This window comes from Mesocricetus auratus, unplaced genomic scaffold (assembly GCF_017639785.1).
Source record: "Mesocricetus auratus isolate SY011 unplaced genomic scaffold, BCM_Maur_2.0 Super-Scaffold_100013, whole genome shotgun sequence".
NCBI classification, from domain to species: Eukaryota; Metazoa; Chordata; class Mammalia; order Rodentia; family Cricetidae; genus Mesocricetus; species Mesocricetus auratus.
The window spans coordinates 73378389-73399739 of NW_024429196.1; the positions used below are offsets into that span (position 1 = coordinate 73378389).

Sequence of the window (21351 nt, forward strand, 5' to 3'; positions counted from 1 at the left end):
AGTTTTCAGTGCAACAACCTTCATGTTATAGTTCTAGGCCAGCACAGGGAAATGCTAGGCCACACATCCAGCAGCCTCAGGGGTATCGGTCTGGCACAGAAAGTTCTGAAAGTTTCATTCGGGCCAGAATCAGCGTCACAGGGCTGTTGTTTCCATGAAGGCTTTTAGAGAGCCCCATGTCCTTCGTTTGTGCCCTCATTCTGTTTAAAAACTTCTTAAAAGAAGGACTTGTAGGCAGGAGGGCAACAGGTTGGTCTCCAAGAAAGTGTGCATGGTCAGGTTAGAAACTGCCTTGGCTCTACTATCCAGATTTAGCCTTAGGGCAACTCTGTGTCCCCAGAAAGTTTGCTATGATGGTTAGAATACTTCATTAAAGTGGCTCTTCTGTCCAGCCATCCCAGAGCATGGCTGTGATGACCGAGTCACTCTGTGAGTCGCTCCTTCTCTGTCTTACAGCTGACGCTGCCTTGTGTTTTAGATATGATTTTAACCCAGCTCTGAGTGACACCTCCAGGAACCCTGAAGTCTGCTGGATGTGTCACCTAGCATCTCCCAGTGCTAGCTCAGAACTGCGGCATGAAGGTTTCACCACAGGTGTGTTGGTGACCTCCCAGCCCTTCTCTAGGGCTTTTGCAAGGCCCCCATGGTGGCTCCATTATCTTGACTACTGCTCCCACCCCTGACTCTGATCTAGTTAGACTTTGATGAGAGTTATGTATTTGCTGCTAAGTTGGTTATTTCATTTCTTCAAAGTCAAGGAAAAATGAGGAGGACATTTACATCAGCCCAGATCCCTAGGTCCTGCCACAAAGCACTTGTGATTTTTGTCAAGAAATTTAAAATGGTCAGCACTACAAGATTTATTGTAGCAATGAACAGTTAGGTCACAACAGTCCATAGTTGCTGGGGTTCCAGCAAAAAGTAAGGGGAGGGGTCCCCCCTGAAGGAAGAACATTGTCAAAACCTTTCCCAGGAGAGTAGCTAGGAGCAGCTCTCTCCTGTCACTCAGTTGAAATTGCAGAAAGCTGAGCATCTTTTGGGTATATGCCAATAGTGGTATTGCTGGGTCTTGAAGAGGTTGATTTCCAATTTTCTGATAAACTACCATACTGATTTTCAGAGTGGCTGTACAAGTTTGTACTCCCACCAGTAATGGAGGAGTGTTCCCCTTACTCCATATCCTCTCCAACATAAGCTATCATAAGTGTTTTATTTTTTATCTTAGTCATTCTGACAGGTGTAAGATGGTATCTCAGTGTCATTTTAATTTGCATTTCCCTGATGGTTAAGGATATTGAGCAGTTCCTTAAATGTCTTTCTGCCATTTGAGATTCTTCTGTTGAGAATTCTCTGGTTAAATCTGTACTGCATTTTTGATCAGATTATTTGGTAGTTTGATGTTTAATTTTCTTGAGTTCTTTACATAGTTTTGGAAATTAGCCCTCTGTTAGAGGTGGGGTTAGTGAATATCTTTTCCCATTCTGTGGGCTGCTGTTTTGTCTTGCTGACCATGTCCTTTGCCTTACAGAAGCTTCTCAGTTTCAGGAGGTCCCATTTACTAACTGCTCTCAGTGTCTGTGCTGCTGGTGTTATGTTCAGGAAGTGGTCTCCTGTGCCAATATGTTCAAGGCTACTTCCCACTTTCTCTTCTATCACATTCAATGTAACTGGATTTGCCTACAAACTTCATAATGTCGTTATTGTTTACCACTGAGTAATACTCCATTGTGCAAGTGTGCCACACTTTATTTATCCATTCTTTGGTTGAGGGGCATCTAGGTTGTGTCCAGGTTCTGGCTACTAAGAATAATGTTGCTATGAACATAGTTGAGCAAGGGTCCCTGTGGTATGATTGAGTTCAGTTGAAGAGAAGAGGAGGGATCACATGAGCAAAGGCGGTCAAGAGCATGATGGGAAAACCACAGAGAGAGCTGACGCGAGCTAGCTGTAGCTCACGGACTCTGGACTGACAGAATGGGATCAAACTAGGCCCTCTGAATGTGGGTAAAAGTTGTGTGGCATGATGTGTTTGTGGGGCCCCAGGAAGTGGGACCAGGACTTATTTCAGGTGCATGAACTGGGTTTTGGGAGTCCATTCCCTATGGTGGGATACCTTGCTCAGCCTTGATACGGGGGGGCTTTGGTCCTGCTTCAACTTGGTATGATCGACTTTGTTGACTCCCCAAAGGAGGCCTTACCCACTCTGAGAAGTGGATGGAGGTGGGATGGTGGAGTTGGGGGCGGGAGAAAAGGAGGAAGGGGGAACTAGGGTTGGTATGTAAAATGAAAAATAATTTTAAATTAAAAAATTGCAGAAGACTGACATGAGATACACTGTTTCACTCCTTCTATACTCTCTAGTCTATGTGCCCTGAAATCCAGAAAAGCGCCCTCTCCTCTCACACTGCATACCTACGATATCTAGAAAGTCAGCTAGAATACAGGCAGATAAGCTCAGAAGGTTGTCACTACAGCTGCCTACAGACAGAGGGCACACCCAAACATGGCTCTGAAAGCAGGTCAAAGAAATGACTACACCCAGTTTAACTTAGTGTGTTGGTGTATTGGAAGTACTTGCAGAGACACAGGTGAAGAGTGACTTTCTTTGTCCTGCCAGCTGTAGTGGTACACACCTTTAGTCACAAGAGGCAGAGACAGAGGCTGGTGGATCTCTGTGAGTTTGAGGCCAGCCTGTTCTACAAGTTCCGGTAGAGCCAGACCTACATATAGAAACCTTATCTCAAAAAAACAAAACAATAAGGAGTAAAAAACAAAACAAAATGTCTTTTGTCATGTGCAAAGAAAGTCCACAGTTTCAGGTGTCATCCTGCCCTATGGCCAATGCAGCTAAATCTCCAAGGATCAAAGGATGCAAAGACCTGGGGAGCCAAGGTGCTCCAGGCTTTTGAGCTCAAGAGTAGTGCAAACAAAACACTTCTAGCTTTTATTATTAAATAAAGCAAAAATTAGGTGATGTTTTGGTGCATTTATCTAATTATTCATTATCAATGGAAATTGGGAGTCAGATATCAGGGTAAAAACCTGAATGATCAGAGAAGCAGCAGAGAAGTCACCAGTGGCTTCCTATCCCCTCCATTCCTCCATTTAAAAGGACTGAGATCCTCTCTCTGTCCCACCTTAGTCCTTCCTGTCTTCTACCTGTACTCAGTCTCCAAAAACTGCAAAAATTAACTATGGTTAACTTTGGTCAGCTAGTGGCTAGCTCTGCCCTCTGACTCAAGGCAAGCTCTACTGTCAGAATCTAATAAAAATGTCACTCATTTCCCTTATTTTGTCTAAATAAAAAGGGAAAGTTTTAATTATCAGGTAAGAATTACATTTACAATGTTCAATCCACTTTCATTTGTCATTCAGAGAAAATACTCCATTATCTATCCTATTTTAGTAAGTCCAAAGTTCTATACCTAGTTTATTTTCTATCCTACCTTTCATTGTTAGCCAGTGGACAAAGAAAGTGATCTTGCTTTTGACTGCTGACAGTATGCTGTACAGACTAGACACGAGGGGACACAGGACAAAGACTGCTGAACTTTGCAAAACACGGAAGAACAACCCTTCAAGATTCATGCTTCATAGAACAGTCTGCCAGATATTTTGCAGGACACAGAGGAAAGTGGCTGATAAACTTTGCCAATACAAGGTAGGACAGTCCTTCAAATTTCCTGCTTCACTGAAAAGGTTTCCAGATATTCTAGGCCTGGATGCCAAAGATGGGTGCCACAATGTTGCAGAGGAAATCTAAGTGACTGTCTAGGCAACCAGACATCTCTGTCATTCCTAGAGTTTTGGAAATTGCTTGCAATGCACTTCCTGATCACTTACATAATAGTATATCTTCCTGGAGTCTTTGATGGAGTTTAAGACTGATAGCTGTAGTCATAGTTTTCCTTAGTTATGATAAAAGTGTAAATTGGGTATAAAACTTTAGACTCACAAAGATAAAACAAATAATTGAATATTTTCTCTAAATTTGCCAAATACAAATGGACTGGATATTGTATATGTAATTCTTACTTGATAACTATTTTTGTTGTATATAGTTTTACTATGTTAAAGCTAAAACCTTCCTTTTTATTTAGACAAAAAAAGGAATTCTGTGGAATAATCTTCTGTACACTGTGAAACTGTGTTGCTCTCAATGTTAATAAAAATTGAGAGGCAGAGGAAGGCAGATTTCTGTGAGTCTGAGGCCAGCCTGGTATACAGAGTGAGTGCCAGGACAGCCTCCAAAGCAATACAGAGAAACCCTGTCTTGAAACACCAAAAAAAAAAAAAAAAGCTGATTGGCTGGTAAAAAGATAGGATTTTCAGGGTAGAGAGAATCCTGGGAGGAAGAAGGGTGGAGTCTGAAGAGTCTCAGGAGATGCAGGAAGAAGCCAAATGAACATGCAGTGTGTACTGCCACATGGCAGAGGGTAGATAAGAAATGTGGGTTAATTTAAAATGCAAGAGTTAGCTAGTAGCAAGCCTGAGCTATCTGGCACACATTTATGGTTAATACTGAGTCTCTGTGCATTTATTTTGGAGCCAGAGGTCCCGACAAAAACTCTGCCTACAGCTGGCTGCTCTTTAAGAGGATCTGGGCTTGATTTCTAACACCCACATTGGCTGGCTCACAACTACCTGTAATTCCAGCTCTGGGGGAGGGGAGGGGGGACCCAGTGCCCTCTTCTAACTTCTGTGGTTACTGCACAAATTTATGTGTGCCCAGATATCAATGAAGCAAAGCACCCACATACATAGAATAAAAACAAATAACATTTTTAAAAATCAATTAGCACATAAATGAATTCATTTATTCATTGCCTAATTATCAAATTAAGTATTTTTCATGTAAATTATATTTGTAATTGTATAAACACTTTAAATGTTTAAATTGACTTGTTTAACAGATTAACAAACACTTTTTGGTGAAATCACTTAAAATCTGCACTTAGCAATTTTCGAAGGCGTTCTAAACTGTTTTTAACTAGTCACTATGTTGTATAACGGATTCATAAAACTCACCCTCCTATCTAGCTGAAATTCCATATCACTTGCTTAATACACACACCTTTGGCTCTGTGTGCTCAGCTCATTAATCTTTCACATAGGAGACCACGCAGCTTGTCTTTCTGGGCCTGACTTGTGTCTTCTGGCATGACAGCCTTTAAAGTAATTCATATTGTCACAAATGGCAGGGTTCCAGGGTTGGTTCTTTAAGAATAAGCCTTGTTCAGAGGGCCACCCATCTAAGACACATCAAGTTGGAGTGATCAAACCTCCTTTACCGATGTTTCAAGGAAAACATCTGAATCCAGAGTTTACGAATGCAAGACATCAGCATTAATAGACTTCCGCAACAAGCCCCCAATACAGAGTGAAGTGATGCAGTCTGAGCTGTGGTTTTCACAGCATGTGGATAGGATTCTGGCCACAATACTATACTAGTCTTTGTCTTAGTGAATGGCAGCTCCGTCTTGTTCATCTGAAAACCTTATCGTTGAGAGGTTGACATCAGTACTGGTGGTTGACGTCAACTGCTTCCTTGTCAGGACCAGATTTTTCTTATATCATGCAAGGAGAGTGAGGAGGAAGAGGCATCCTATCCCAAGCTTTAGTATACATTTCAACACGACAAAAGTACACAGATCATTACCCATTATTCAGGGACACATCTAATTAGTCTTCCCTTCATGGCCCAGAGATTCCATACTTGTGCCTAGACGCACAAGTATGTGGGTCCATCCACAGGAATGTGAGAACCCTCCCCGCTGCCAAACCACTGAAGAAAAGTAACTCCCCTCCTCCAGCAGCCATTGATAATGCGTAGCTTCTCACCTAAGAGTGGAACTTCAGGAGCCTCTCCGTCATCCATGCTGGGGCGTTGAGTGGGCTGATCTTGTGCAAGTAATCATCGCTGTTGTGAGTTCATGAGTATGATAGCCATCTCACTAACAGACAGTGACATTTTACATCACTCCTCCCCATCTCCCAGATCTCACATTCTTTCTGACCCTTCTTCTGGAAGGTTCCCTGAGCCTTGTGAGAGGTGGTTGATATATCTGTTCCATTTAGGGATGAACCCTCAACAGTTTCTTTGGGGCTTTGGTGTTGAGACAAGGTTTCTCTATTATGTAGCTTTGGCTGTTCTGGAACTCACTGTGTAGATCAGACTGGCCTCGAACTCTCGGTATCCACCTGTCTCTGTGTCCAGAGTGCTTGGGCCATCTGAGTGCACCACCACACCAAGACCTCAATAGTTTCTTACTTTTTGGCACTTTGATTAATTATGAGTCTCAGCATTAACTGTTCCCCAACCTTTGATCAAGGTTGAAAACAGAATTACTCTGTGGGTACACATGCAAACATTTAGAAGGCAGTTGGACAATGTGAACATTTAACAAAGCAACAGTAGTAAGTTCCCCAGCCATGATCATTTGATGAGGCTTATGGCACCAGGCACAAATTCCTTCTTGTGGAATAAGCCTCTACTTAGAGGACAGCTGGTATCCCCTCCTGCCAAGTCATGCATGCCACTGTTGCAATGGTAGGCACATCTTGACGGGGAAGTCTGTTGATAACTTTCTCCTCCAAGAGCCTGCATAGCACCTCTGGCAGTATAAAAGCTGGCCAGCAATGAGGACGTTTCTACATCAGTTCCAGTATGATTTCTCTAGGCTCTATACACAAAGTGTGTTGTGTCTTCAGCAATAAGGTCTTACACAGTCACTTCTGTTTTGAATCTTTTATTTTTGACCATTGTGGACACACACACACACACACACACACACACACACACACACACACTCTTGCAGATAATCTCCAAATCACTCATTACTTACTTCCAACAGTTCCACTGTGGCACTTAGATTTTAATAAGAGCTTCAGAGAGAGCAAACCGTATTCAAATTGTAAACTAAGAATCTTTCAGTTACAAGTTATTTGAAGTATCGGGGGTCTATTTTAGGAAAAGGTCATTCACAGTTTTAGTTTGTCAGGATTACATAGCCTTCTAGAACCTTCCTTATGCTTGAGAAACAAAAGGATAAAGTCCCTGCTTTGGCGGGGAGGTTAGCTTTGGAGAACAAAATGTAGATACATTGGTGTTGTCTCAGGTGTCGATGAGCACCAAAATCAAAGGGAAGTGTCTACAGACAGATGCCACTGTCAGCCAGCTCCACTGTGGAGCTGTCATTAAGTGTCTAGACCACGGGGGATGAGGGAGGGCTGATGCGTTTTATCACAGGACTCCAACCTTTCCCTAAGCAAAACATTGGGCTTTGTGAAGCCCCTGAGGTCAACAACTCCTGTTATGCATATCCATTTTGTGGTGTTTTGGTCTCTTACAGCTGACCACAGAGGGTCAGGAAACGTCTGCGACTTGGTTCCTTTTTAAGCTTATTTCTTTTATTTTTCAGAGATTATAATACCACATCGTATCCTCACTTCCCTTTCCTCCCTCCAACCCCTCCCATACACTCATCCTTGATCTCTTTCAAATCATGGCCTCTTTTGTTTTCATTAATTGTTGCTATATATGCGTGCGCGCGCGTGCTCACGTGTGTGTGTGTGTGTGTGTGTGTGTGTGTGTGTGTTTCTAAAACAGATACACCCTTCTCAGTCTGTATAATGCTGCTTGTATGTAAGTTTTCAGGGTTGACCATTTGGTGTTAGATAATGTGTGGTGAGCTCTTTCCTGGGAAGACTATTTCTCCTGCTCACAGCACTTCTTAGTTGCCTATGGTTCTTTGTGTAAGGTTGAAGCCCCCTGGCCCACACCCCAGCCATTTGCATGTCTACTGTCATTGCTCTTGTTCAGCTCATGTTAAGGCACTCATGGGTGTAGCCTGACATTACTGGGATGTCCTCTGACTCTTACAATCTTTCTATTCCCTCTTCTGACCCCTGAGGTGCAAGAGTTGTCTGCAGATGTGACTGGTGCTTACCTGTTTCACTGTGACCATCTCTTTAGGTTAACATCTGGTGTCAAGCATCCGCTTGTGTTGTGTGGGAATCTTCCTGGAATTAGCTCTCTGACATCAATGAGAGTGGCCGAGAGGTGGTGTCACCAATGGACCGAAGCCAGGCTAGACCCTGAAAGGTGTCAATGTTCAGTCCAGTTTGCGTTCTTATGTTGCACTCCAAAACCACTAGGTGGAGTGAACAAGCAAACAAGATTCTACATAAGCCTCTGTGTGGCAGTCCTCAGATTACTAAAGGCAACAACCCATTGTTTCGGCTATTTATCCAGGTCGTCCTGTTCCAGGCAGCAAGTGGAGTGGAGTTTGGAAAACAGGCAGTACAAACCGTGCCATCAGCTCCCAAGGGCAAGAGGTCAATTGTGCGTTTGCCTCTCTCTTGAGAGTCCCAGGCTGTCTCAAAACTGGGTTTTGATTCTTTTCTCCATGGAGCTCTCAGTAGGTCTTCCCCCAGATACACTAGTAAATTAGTGCAGTCTTGCTCCACACCATGACCCTTCGGTTAATGGCAGTCTGCAGGTGGGACTGTGGTCCCTAGGATTGAACCGAAAGCCCCATGCCAGATGACATTTTCTGTGCCCTTGTGTCTGAGTGCATGAAAAGTCACTATTATGTTTCTGTTGCCTGCAGAATTCAGCAGTCAAGTGTTCCAAGACTTGGGTCTTAGGAAGGTGGTGTGTAACCTAGGTGTGCAGCAGAGTATGCCAGCTAGGTTTGTGGAAGTATGCTGGAACCTTCACACAGTTGTGAAATCCCCTAAGGGTGTCCCTCTCAGGAAGTGTTCCGGTGTCATGGAATGAGCATGTCTATGTTATACCTTGTAGAAACTATGGAAACTGTACAATACCCATAGACAGTCCAACAGAAATACAAGTTCATGGCTGTGTCTCTGAGCTGACCCATTGACCCACAGAATGATCCACTGGCTGATTATGAATGTGATGGAGTGACTTGATGTTTGTCCCCCATGCCTTTTGTAAGAGACTTGTCACCAATATTTGGGGAGCCCCTGAAGTGCAGAGCCAGGGAAAGAACATAAGGCCAACCATCGGGGCGGGCGAAGTCTTAAGGCAGGCTGGTGACGTTAGGCAGATTCGTTCTGTCTTGGGGAACCTGAGAATCAGTCTGGTCTGAGTGAGTCCTCACTCGGGGGTTTAGCAAGCATGCCCGAGAGCAGTGTGTGCCTGGAATTCTCCAGCACCCTCGTTTGTAATATCTGCTTGACAATTGACACCACATCTAATCCAAGGGGTCAACCTTAGGAGAACGGAGCTGGGCCTGTGATTGGGAGGGAAGATGTCTGTAAGGGCAGCCGGTATGCTAGTGAACTGAGTGCCCCCTGCCTCCGTGTGGCAGAACTCATTATCCCTTTCGTGTCCTGGAGGTTATCTTCATCTGGGACTTAAATACCTCTGGGTACCAGAGTCGTAGCAAAAGCTAGGTCTCAGTGAAACCAAGCTGCCCTTTTCTTTCTTAAAAACAAATGTTCTGTGTTGGGTAATTCCAGTCCTGGATTGTGTTTCATCAAATCCTCCTTCTTGTCAAAATGTCCCTCCCCCAAGATAAGAAGAAAGACTCATATGTAACCTAAGTCTTTTACTGAAAACCTGACAGTTGTTGTAATATTTATGGGTTAAATATGTTTAGATTTGTGTACATTTTAGAGACCATCTAAACACCTAAATTCTTCCATGAACTTCAGAAGGTTTTAAGAAAGGTGCACAGCAAATATTCTCAAGCACACTCTGGAGCAAATTAAGTAATTGTGTCTTCAGTTCAGGTACCGTGATGTAACTGAGATACACGAAACATAAACAGCTATCGGAAGCTACAACATGAGTTATTGGCCTAAGAGTATGCTGTTTGCAGAGGCGGCAACATCTCCAGTATAAGATGACTGAAACCATGATTCAGAAATATTATCCTAATTGACAGAGCATAATTATACAGTTTATGAGGGCTTGGTGATGCTTGATTTATTACACAATGAGGAATGAGAAAAAAAAGCAATGGAAATAGTTACCATTACATAATTAATATAATTAGTTGATCATTTACTTTGTATGTAAACACACACACTTGGTTTTCCAATATTTTAGCATAATTAACAAAATGGCAGCTATAAAATTTGGGCAATCCATATGAATGGGGAAATGCTAAATATTTAATACTGAACTTCTTTGGGGACTATTATACGGATTTGGGCACAGAAGTTGAGCTTTCATAGGATTCTGTAGAAAGGGTGACATTTGGCTTTAGAACAGGAAATTTCAACAGCAAGAACACTGGGGCAGTGTTGGAATCCACAAATTGACTCCCCCAGCTATTTCGGATTTATCTGTAGTTGTGGTGGGCCTCTGCTAAACAACTATAAAAACTGAGCTCTTTTGAAGTCAGGCATTGGGGCGGGGTCAGTACAGACACAAGTTGGCAGACCGCAGCCCCCTCCTGCGGCCCAAGCACTGGCTTGACCGCTTGACCGGTAGAGCCTCTTCTTGCCATCTTCTCTGGTTTGGTGGGGCTCACACTGAGGAACCCAGTGTCAGGAATGGACTTGGGGGCTACCCGTTTTTAAGACGTGTGGGTACTTCGTGCTGTGGATCGCTGCTTTTTGTGTCGGGTACCCTGGTTGGCGGAAGGCCAGAAATTAAACCTAGGCAGGCCCAGTCTGCATCAGGCCACCCTCTGGCCGACTAGAAGCTTTAGTTTTTCTTGTTGTTGTTGTTTTTGTTTGTGTTTTCGAAACAGGGTTTCTCTGTGGCTTTGGAGGCTGTCCTGGAACTAGCTAGCTCTTGTAGACCAGGCTGGTCTCGAACTCACAGAGATCCGCCTGCCTCTGCCTCCCTCCTGAGTGCTGGGACTAAAGGTGTGCGCCACCAACGCCAGGCGCTTCTTTAGTCCATACGTTGGGAGCTAGCAGACCCCTAGGGAAAGAAAATCTGAGGTACTGCTGGGCAGGTTCACTGCTCAGAACGCCACCAAGCAGAGGCATTCTCTCCTAGGGCAGCAATGCTTGGGAGATGTCAATTTGTGAATTTCAGAGTTGCCAGCGGGTGGTGGTAGGATTTTGTGGTGGTCCTTGTCCCAGAGGGGCAGGTGTTAACGCCCGCCCGACAACAGTGCCTGGAGTCGGTCCAGCTATCCAGGCCCCGGTCTCAGTCACCTTCCTCTCACCATTCACTGGGCATTTAGGATATGTATCTCTCCTCTTTTGGTGCCTCATGGATGAAACATAATTCAGATATGAAGTTAGAGAGAGATGTGTAAGGACCTCACGTTCCAGACAACGTGACAGAAGGCAGGGGAATGAGGACAATCCTGGGTTCTTATAGAGATGTCAAGCAGGTCTCTTTTTCTTCTTTGGGCTTCTGAGTAGGACACGGGAACACTTCCTGCTCCCCAGAGGTCAGGTAGAACCCCAGGACTTTGCACTCTTTAAACTACAAAGCAGTAAACTGGATTGCTTTTGTTTCCTGAACAAAAAGCTCCTAGATACTGGAGAAGCAGCCTTCCCTGTGGTGATACATTGTTTATGATCTAATAAAGCCACTGGAGATCAAAATGCAAAGCTCACCACAGCCCTAGCCAGGCAGTGGTGACACACACCTTCAGTCCCAGGACTCAGAGGACAGAGGCAGATGGATCTCTGTGAGTTTAAGGCCACCCAGGGCTGCATGGGAGTGAATCAGTCTAAAAGAGAAACAGCTCACACCTTTAATCTCAGCACTAGAGAGGTATGTAAGGAAGAAGCAAAGGGTCTCATGTGGCAATTAGTCTCCAGCCACTTTGAGGCGACGAGCATTGCAGTCTAGGATTCTGAGGATTGGTGGAGAGCAGTGCAGCCTGGAGATGCACTCTGAGGTCCAGCGAATCATCCCTTCAGTCTGAGCACTGGGAGAGGTTAGATCACAAACAATATGTCACCACACTTTCCCCTCCTTTGGCCCCTCGACCCAGCTCAAGTTTTACCTCATATTCAGCAAAGTGGCTCCAATTACAGTGCTCTGCTCATTTTTGTATTTTTTGTGGTACTAAGGTTTGAACTAAGAACCTTGGACCCTCCAAGCATTTACTCTACCACTGAGACCCAGGCTCAGCAATATAGCCAGCCCCCTCCTCCTGAGTACTGGGTTATAGGCTTGTACCACCCTGCAGGCATTTTTTCAGACCCGGGGAGAGAACTCAGGGCTTTGTGTACACTAGGAAGACACTCTTCCACCAAGGCTACACCCCACGAGAAAACCTTTTTAACTGTTTCTTTTTTTTAATATTTTATTTATTTGTTGTGTATACAGTCTTCTGCCTGCATGCCAGCAGAGGGCGCCAGATCTCATTCAAGCTGGTTGTGAGCCACCATGTGGTTGCCGGGAATTGAACTCAGGACCTCTGGAAGAACAGTCAGTGCTCTTAACCTCTGAGCCATCTCTCCAGCCCCAAATACTTCTTTTAATTTTATGTACATTGGTGTTCTGTCTGAATGTATGTCTGTGTGAGGGTGTCAGGTCCTCTGGAACTGAAGTTACAGCTGTGAGCAGCCATATGGGCGCTGGGGATTGAACCCAGGTTCTCTGGAAGAGCAGTCAGAGCTCTTAACCACTGAGCCATCTCTCCAGCCCCGAGGAAACCCTTTTCAAAGACACATTTTGTGAATTCATCTCAAGCTTTCAGATCTCAAACACAGATGCCACACAGGTGGTCCTTTTATTTTATTTTAAAATTGCCTATCTAGCTAAGTTTCTGTGCTGGTTGGATTTGGGGATCTGGAAGACATCTTTAAAAGATGGAAGTTTCCTCTTGCACTGTTTATGGGTGTCTATAAACCTCTGAATATGTGAGATGAATAAATCTGCCAAGATCTAGGAATAACACACCTGTCTGGATGTGTTCTGTTTGTAGGAGGAGTTCCTCACTGGAGTAGACAAGGTATCAGACACTGCTCTTGGCAACTGGAGACTCCGGGTGCTGATTATTGTTGCAAAGGACCTAAGTTTAGTCCCCAGTACCCACATCAGGACGTTCATAACTCCCTGAACTTTAGCTCCAGGAAAGCGGATGGTCTCCTGTATGCATGTGCACATGCTTCTACACAGACATGCTCACTCAGACTTGACGCATGCACACGTACCTCTACTCAGACATAGGCACACACAGACACGATTTTAAAATAAAACAAATCTTTTTTAAAAAGTAGAGTTTAATCTTTGCATGTCCTCCTGTCCTTTGGCGGAGTTGGTTTATTTCCTGGGACCACTGTGTGTACAACAGGACCAATGTTGCCTCTGTGATCAGCATGCTGCAATTGAATCGGCTATGCTATCCCTCGGGGCTGCGCTAACAGCCCTGCAGATAACAGTCCTTCCAGGGAAAAGGGCTACACAAGGAAGCCTCTCAGCATGGTAATGGCATAGGATACTTTTCCCTGCAGTCTCCGGTGGTGTCTTTCTGACCCCTGCCTTGGGGCAGACAGCTCAGCGGCCGCTCACGGTTTTCCAGCCGCCATGCTCCTGGAATTGCCAGTGTGTGCCAAAGAGACGTCTGTTTCTGTCTCTTGTTGACCCTTCATGAAGCTCCTTTGTTTTCAGTTTTTCTTTTTAAATATGTGTGTGTGGTGTTCCTGTGGAGCCCAGAGGAATCCTTTGGTGACATCCCCAGGAAGTCTATCCATCCCCTTTAAAACAGGGTCTCTAACTCATTGGGCTGGAGTTCACCAATTAGGCTAGACTGACTGGTCACAAGCCTTAGGGATCCTCCCATTTCCACCTCTCCGGTGGTGATTACAAGTGCACCACACCACGCCTGGCATTTTATATGGGTCTGTGGAGTGGAACTCAGGTCTTTGTGTTTGTAAGGCAAGCGCTTTACAGAAGGAGCCACACACACCCCAGCCCATTCTTAATTGTGCTTTTTTTTATAGCTCAAAGATTAGTTATATCATATCATCTTACCAGAATAGAAAAAAATAAACTCACTATGTTACTAAGTAGGCTTGTTCTCATTGCAGATTTCTTTCCTCTGTACCGATCGACAATAAATGATCATAAAGAAAACTCCAGCCATAGAGGTATTATTGGAGGCTATAAGTTATTTGCAAATATTCTATTCCTTTTTTGTTTTAGAACTATAAGGTGACTATAGTAGTGAGATCACTATAACTACAAACTACCTGAATACATTAGTCAACGTCATAGCTGCTAGGTGGGGAGATATTACACCATCATGAAGGACCTTCGTGACGTGAAGAAGCCAGGGCCAATGATGGGAAGGGACCAGTGTCCAAGGATTTTGGTGAGCTGAGGCCAGAGGCTCCCCACCCTGTCACCAAAGAGGCACCTAAGAACTTAACATCCTGGGATGTATTATATATTTGTGCTGTTCAGGTGTCATGGGTGAAATTGCATGTTTTCTTAATAATACTTCAGTGAACTAAAGTTAATGTCTGTAATGTTCAAGGGTTTGATTATTTCTTTAAAAAAAAGAAAGAATTTATTGGAGGTGTGTGTATCTGCTGAACAAAAAGGTTCCTAGACACATAACTGGAGAAGCACCCAGCTTAAGTTTTAAGTAAGAGGGCACTGGACACAGCAGAGTTGGATTAAAGCTTTCACAAGCTGCCAGGCAGGTCACATGGTTGCTGGAATCTGAACTGTGGTCTTCATGACTGAGTAGTAAGTGCTCTTAGCTGCTGCTCCATCTCTCCAGCCCTCAGTTACCTTCTCAGAGAGCAGATTATTTTTGCTGTAAAAGAGGAATTAACCTGGGAAAATTAACACAAGATTAACTGTCCTGAGTGTGTATTATGGACAGTAATGGTGATCTAACTACGGAAGTGAGTGTTTTCTTCCGTGACACATTCCAAAGATCAGCTAATGACAATATGAGTGTCACTGTGTGTCTAGATTCAATGACTGATCACCACATTAACTGTTTTGGTCTGGTGGCTACTCTAATATCACCATCTCAAACTCCCAGTGTTTTACGAATGATTGTACTAGCTAAGTAAGCATGAGACCTAACTAGTTTAAGACTCTCAGAGGCCTCTGTACGGCGTCTCTCGACTGCAGGGAGCCAGGAATCTTGTGAGTCAGACACTGGTTGCTGAGAAAGTTACAAACATCAGGAGGGAAAATTCTCGTGATAAATATGGACGATACACATGTGGCTGGTGACAATGATGGCTGTAATTTTTACAGCATTTTTAGACTTCTGAAACATCCATCACACTCCAATGCTGGGCCCTGGATGGAAATGTGTGACAGATGCCTGGAATATCCCCAGACCACCTCTTATCTTATTGTAGAATTGTATGGATCTACACGGAAACTTTCTCATGAGTTGTTTCCTATGGAAAACTGTGCCCTTAAGATGGTGAAATGATAGGTTTAAAGTGTCTCGGAAGGAAGTGATCTTTCTTCATTATGTGTTTCCTGTTGTAATTGCATATTAGTACTCAACGACGAAGAGTTTGAGAATTGCAGTCAGGGCCCTTCATTCCTAACAAGTGTGTAAATGCAGACTCGTCTGTGTGGTATGGATACCCAAATGGTTCCCACAGAACAATTTCAACCATGAATCCAAACTTAGTCCCCTCTACTCTTATGTCGAGACAAACGTAAAAACAAAATGATTAAAGCAGTCAGCATTTGAGACAGGATTATGAGTTGGGGCTAATATTTGAAGCAACTTTTCCTGGGGAGAAATGAGGAAATATCCACTCTCCCCAGATAGCGCACTAACAGAACAGAGAAATTACCCTATGTCTGCCTCGGTGACCCCGTGAGTTGGGGCGGGGTAGGGGGTATGGAAGCAGCGGTGAGAGCAGCTACATCACTGAACACAGTGTTGGTGAGGACACGCAGTTGCCACATGACGGGAGTTGCATCCTCAGTAACTTTCTACTTTCCAGGGCTCCTGTAACCCCCAAGACTTCATGCAGCTGCGAGGCGGGAGCCAGTAATGGCCAGAATTTCAGACAAGGGTCCTGTGCCCGCCCCCGCTCCTGCTGGGGAAAGTTAGTTAACGCCCTCTGCTGCCTAGGCCTGGCTACTGCTGTTCTGCTTTGCTTACTTCATTTCAGTGGCTGTGAATTGGTCTCCAAGGCAACCGCTGCTGCAGGACTGCATAGGCCGTGAAGGAGTAGCTACACAACACTGGAAAGACTTTGGCTCAGACAACAAAACCGGAACCCAACACCCTCAGCAGGCAAAAAAAAAAGCACCGAAGTGAGAAAACGCACAGCAAGCAGTTTACGGAGCGTCCGCGAAACACCAGGTCTTACTGCTGCTCTCGGAGCCCAGTAGAGGGCGTGTTAGGACCATTCTATTTGGTGTCTGGCTCTTTGTAGGTAAAGGGATCCCTGTTTGCACACACTGCTCTGTTGTGTGTGTGTGTGTGTGTGTGTGTGTGTGTGTGTGTGTGTGTGTGTGTGTGTGTGAAGCAGGGTCCCTCAGCTTTGGCTTGAGTGGAAACCCCACTCACAGACCTCACGGTCAGGGTTGCTGCAGTGTCAGGAACCGCGCAGCGCCCTCTAGCCATCTTGTCTTTTTCTGAATCATAGATCAGGATGCGTTAAAGCCAAGCTACTGTGACAGAAGAGAAGTCAGCCCCATCGTGAGGTAGAAATCCGGGCGTAATTGCCCAGGCATAAGAAGGTGTGGGTTTCAATTTCCTATTCTTTGGAAGTGCCTGAGGGCAAGGGGTTTAAGCGGGTAAAGACTCCAGCCTGAAGGAACCCAGACAAGACGGAAGGGCTCCCCTAAGCTGTCTTCTAACCTTACCCCACCCCACACACGCAACATGCACATACAAGGTCATGATATTTGTTTTTAAACTACAAAAGCGCATCAGGGTTTGGAGATGAAAGGACAAAGATAACACAAAACAAGGGTTTGCAAAATCCCCATAAATTTTTCGTTTGATTTTTGGAAGTCAAATAGTCATAAAATAATGTGAATTAAGTCTATAAAATCATATATTAAATGACTGAAAGTCACAGGGGTAAAAATAAAACAACTTAATAAAACAAATAATATATAATGTTTTCCGTTATCTTGTCAGTGTTTGCCATCACTTCGTACTTCGCATAATCTTTGGGATAAAAACAATATCTAAAGTACTCTAGATTTTCACATTTGTATGTGAGCATTGGATATTCAAAGTAAGAAGTGCCTTGTAATTTTTATTCTGCATCGCTGTAGCAAGCGGACCCCCCACTAGGTGGCTTATTGGGATTAACTGCTGACAGAAGCCAAGGAAACTTGAGCGAGTCACTGACGATCACACAGAGGGGCATGCTGAGCTGCGATGTGCGAGCTCAGGCGCTCCCCTTATCCTCAACAGAAGGCTTGCCGGGCATGTCTGAGCCAAGCAGCAGGGGTCCAGAAATTCTGTCCTGCTATTATTACATCATTGCATGTTGGCTGTCCCCCAAGAGGACCGATCCTGAGACAGCTCCTTTCAGTCAGGGTAACTCGTGAGGAGGCCTGGCTCAGTCCCGGAAAGGAGCTAGGAAAGGGGCTAGCAGAGATTCTATTTGGAACCACTCACCCTAGTTGCCTTATGCAAATGCGTCTTACAAGAACTGCGATTCCCGGCCTTTCTGCCCCTCTTCACTGCTCATCTTACACTGTGGAAAGCTGAGAAACTATGACTGTTTGGAGTGCTCAGTCCAGGGAAGAGAGCACCCCGGTGCCTGCTGGCCCCATGTGGCCTGTAGGATGTGCTTGGACAGGTACAGCTTTGATTTGTAGTCACAATGCGCGTCCTTGCTTCTGATTGCGTTCAGAGCACTGTTTTCTCAATCAGTGTCAAGCAGAACCCCAGCGATGGGCACAGTAGTTTGTAATGAGTGGCTAAGACAGCAAGACTTGTCAAGTTTACTTAACTCTTAATACTAAGAATGGTCAAATGCCTTTAAAAATAATAATTAAAAAAATTAAACCCCAAGCTTCCAGAAACTTACCATGAGCCTTCATGCCTGGCTTCAAGTGTCTTATCTAAATGGATTGTTTTGTACAGTACTTTTTTCTGCTATTCATTACTGTGAAAGTTGTTCACTTAGGTTTTGTTAATGTTGAATAATAATGTTGAAAGAGATTGGACTTTTCAGCCCAATTCAAAAGCATTTGCAGAGCTAGATATAAACATTGTTAGATTAGCTCAAATGATAATTATCAAAAATTATATTAAATAATGCCCCTATGTGCATGCAAATGTGTCAGAATAGACAGTTAATTATTGAGGTGAATTCAGGGTATCTGTTTAATGTAAAAATATTAGATATTTAGGTAAGTACAGAGTATTAATTTTAATTTTCAATTTATGATTAGGCATTTTTAACTTAGTAAATCCTAGTAGGTGCATAATTTTATGATTCCAGCATCACATGTCTTTTAGTTATTTTCTCTAGAAGCATGCCAAAAAGAACAATTGCTTCCATTGCTTTGCTTAAATGGAATGCGCAGTCACTCTACCTGCAAGATTTTGCGCCTTGTTTTCTACCAGGCCTGGTTCTAGTGGTGACTCTTATGCCCCACACCCATATCAGCAGCTTGGTTTGGTTTGGTTTGATTGAGACATGGTTTCACTATGTAACCCTGACCAACCTGGAACTTACTGTGTAGACCAAGCAGGCTTCAAATGCACAGAGATTCTCCTGCCTCTGCCTCCTGAGGGCTGGGATAAAGGAGAGCATCCAACACCAATGGCTTAAACTTTTTAAAATTTATATTAGGGCTGTGTGTGTATGTATGTGTGTGTGTGTGTGTGTGTGTGTGTGTACTTGACTGCATGAGTTTATGTATAACACATGTATATAGGAACCCATGAAGGTCCCCAAAGGATGCTGGATACTACAGGAATGAAAACAGCGTAAGTTCACTGAATATCTGATACCACAGTGTTTTAAGCGCAGTGTCGATATTTTGTTAATCATACTAACTTAAGTTATTTTAACTGAAAGGAATGCCTTCTCCAACCATACAGGTAAATATGCTCTTATTCTGAGCTTGATGTACCCATGTGTGTTAGTCAGAGCTCTCTAGTGGAACATAACTGATAGAATGGAAATAAACACATATAGGATTTATCAGAAGAGCTTATAGGCTGTGGGTTAGATAGTCCAATGGAAGGTCCAAGAATCCAGTAGCCATTCAGTCCACGAGGCTGGTTGTCTCAGCTGGTCTTTGATGCACACTGGAAGCCTGAAGAACTAGTCCCTAATGCCAGTGAAGGGATGGACTCGCCAGCAAAAGCAAGAACAAGCAGGCAAAGGGAGCAAGCAGGACACCAGCAGAGGGCATTTGAAGGCGATCTTTCCACCTCAATAGATCTGAATTAAAGCTGGGTCTTCCCTCTTCAAACAATCCGGATTAAAAGTGGGATTAAAAGTAAGGATTCAGGCATTATGCTGGCCTGCCCCCATCACCTGTCAGAATATACTCAGGCAGTACCCTGGTCAGCCCAGGTGCAAAGGACCCCTTTAAAAGAAAACCACCCGTCCACTTATGCTCTCTTTCCTCCTCTTACCCTCTCTCTTTCCCGCTGTTCTCCCTGGGTCAGACAAATCTTTTCCTGTCTCCCTCTTCTGTCCTCTCTCTGTCTCTGTGTCTCTTTACCTCTTTTTTCTTTCCTTCCCCCTTCCCTCCCTTTCTAATAAAACTTCTCACTAAGCTCCGTCTGCCTGGCGTGTGTGTCCCCTGCCTTGGTCACCCTCGCCTGCCGTGGAATCCGCCAAGATTCCCCTTGTGCTTTGTCACAACACTTCCCACTTTGAATAATTTAATAAAAAAAACCGGCACAAGTATATTCAACCACTTGGCTTTTAGTTCATTTCAGATGGACTCAAGTTGTACGCAGCCAGCATAGCATGTTAAAGCCTCCTCCGAAAAGCTTCTCACAGAACAAATGAGCATACTCTGCAAGTCCACATCCTTGCTTACAAACCTGTTATGAGGTCACCTTGGCAGGACACCTTGTGAGATAAATCTACAAATTCAGAACTGATTGAAATCCGCGTCATGGGCCATAAACTTTGTGACAAAATGCAGTTTATCCAAGCATGAAATGTGTTTTTCTCATTTACTTGAGTGGGGGGTGGGGTTTGAGTGTTTTGGGCAACAGGGCTTCTCTACATCTCCCGGGCTGGCCTCAAATTCATGATTCTCCTGCCTCAGCCTCCGTATCCAGCTCAGGATCATGACTGTTTTATCAGGAGTTCGTGGTTCGTTTTCAGGGGAGAAGGAGTCTCCCTGAAGCTATTTAGAAGCTGTATTTTTACAACAAAACATTGCTTTACCCAAGCAAATCCAAATTGGTCTTGGGGGCAGATCAGTGGGCCCGAAGAAGACCGTGCAGAGAGCTGGTAAGAGGCATGGTGTGTAGGTTCTTTCCTGTCCTGTCATCCAGCTCTCAAATAACCAACAAGAGACCTAATTATAAGCGCTCAGCCCATAGCTCAGGCTTATTACCTACTTGCTCTTACATTTTAAATTAGCCCATATCTCTTATTTACCATTTATTATATGGTGATACCTTCTTTCAACATGACAAGTTCATCTTGCCTCTCTCTGTATCTCCTCCCAACCTCAGAAACTCTGCCCTTCTTCCCAGCCTTCCTCTGCCCCAAAAAACCCTGCCTAGCTATCAGCAAGTCATCTCATTATTAACCAACGAGAATACTACATAGTCATATTGTACAAAAGATTGTTCCGCAGCATTTCCCCCTTTTTGTCTAAATTACAAAGGAAAGTTTTAACTTTAACCTAGTAAAACTATATATACCAAAAACAGCTGTCACCTAAGAATTACAGTTACAATATCCAGTCCATTGTATTTGGCAAGTTCAGAGAAAATACTACATTATCCATCCTATCTTGATGAATCCAAAGTTTTGCACCTTATTCACTTTTCATCCTAACTTGTATTACCAACACCAAACTATCCTTTTTGTCTTTCAACATTATATATATATATTTTTTTGGTTTTTATGAGACAGGGTTTCTCTGTATTGTTTTGGAGGCTATCGGTCCAGCCTGGCCTCGAACTCACAGAGATCCACCTGCCTCTGCCTCCCGAGTGCTGGGATTAAAGGCGTGCGCCACCACCACCCGGCTCAACATTTTATATTTTATACCTTTGTTGTGTGTTGCTTTTCTGAATTTGGTAACAAAGAAAACTATAACTAACTAGTTTTCAACTCTGTCAGAGCCCTGAGAAGGATATGATATTATCTGTGTAAACAGGAAGTGCAGAGCAAACAACTTCCAAAACTAAGAAATAACAGAGAACAAATGGCCACCTGGACAGACTCCCAAGTTTCCTCTGCAATGTTGGGGCACCCATCTTTGACATACAAGCCTAGTATGTCAAAGTA

At 44.0% G+C, this 21351-nt stretch overlaps 1 long non-coding RNA gene across 1 annotated transcript; it reads left to right on the plus strand.

Moving 5' to 3' along the window:
* The first annotated feature begins 17414 nt into the window (after positions 1–17414).
* LOC121143454 lies at positions 17415–20030 on the plus strand. The gene is made up of 2 exons (XR_005880635.1): positions 17415–17709; positions 19805–20030. It is a non-coding gene; the product is annotated as an uncharacterized LOC121143454 (long non-coding RNA).
* Positions 20031–21351: the final 1321 nt, after the last annotated feature.